Here is an 899-nt window from a genome sequence, read left to right on the forward strand (position 1 = left end):
GACAAAGGAGGCTGCAATCAAAAAACAATCCTCTCTCCTTCCCTTGGATGACGGCTGCCGTTCAGAATCCCCGAACTCTGCCCCACAGCCTGTTGCTGAACACCCCGACACAAGCGGTGAAGGTAAATCAGCATCGTTGGCTTAGCTGAGACAACTCTGACTGCACTCAGCACATAAGCAATTAAATGGGTTCTTTTGCCTTGCGTGCCTGTACATGCTGTAAACGCTTCAACCTCAATTGACTCTTTGGTAAATGATTTTCCTTTGTTGAAATGATGCTGATGCAGCTCCCGATTCAAATTCTTAGTTAAAATGCAATTTTTTTCTTAACATTTCCCAGCTATAGTTGGTAATTGACTCCTAATGGACTCTGTCATGGTTGAAATGATGCTAGTGCAACAACAGAAACTGCTTCTCTGCCCACCCTGGCGTGCCTATCCACTGCATGCCTGCAGACAGGCACCAGCCAACAGGCAGTATCTGGGGCTGGACTCCCTCACCTTGGCCTCCTCAGCATCTTTCCAGACACATTCTCCATCATCACTCTTTTTTTCATTACCCCCAATGATGAGCTGCTGTCTTTAGAAGGAGATGCACCAGCCACGGCTGAGCTTTACCAGAGCAGCCCTCAAGGGAATTCACTGCACAGGGTGCCCAGCGATATTATATTAATTACACAGAGGGGCAGGGAGGGGACATGACACCAAAACAATGTTTTAAGGGAGTCGTGGCCATTAGGCACATCTCATCAAGCAGTAACTGTCTATCACTAACTGCTTCTCTCCTCTCCTTCCACAGACCCTTTGGAGGACAATGACACAAGTGCTCTCTGTTCAAAAGGTCGAGGGACAGGAATTCCCAGGGACTCTCTGGAAACATCTGAGATTTTGTAACAGCCC

At 47.7% G+C, this 899-nt stretch overlaps 1 protein-coding gene across 1 annotated transcript in view; it reads right to left on the reverse strand.

Moving 5' to 3' along the window:
- DMAP1 (DNA methyltransferase 1 associated protein 1) overlaps positions 1-899 on the reverse strand; it is a 28475-nt gene that overhangs the window by 16033 nt on the left and 11543 nt on the right. The window lies entirely within an intron of this gene.

This window comes from Buceros rhinoceros, unplaced genomic scaffold (genome assembly GCF_000710305.1).
Source record: "Buceros rhinoceros silvestris isolate BGI_N320 unplaced genomic scaffold, ASM71030v1 scaffold16003, whole genome shotgun sequence".
Classification (NCBI taxonomy): Eukaryota; Metazoa; Chordata; class Aves; order Bucerotiformes; family Bucerotidae; genus Buceros; species Buceros rhinoceros.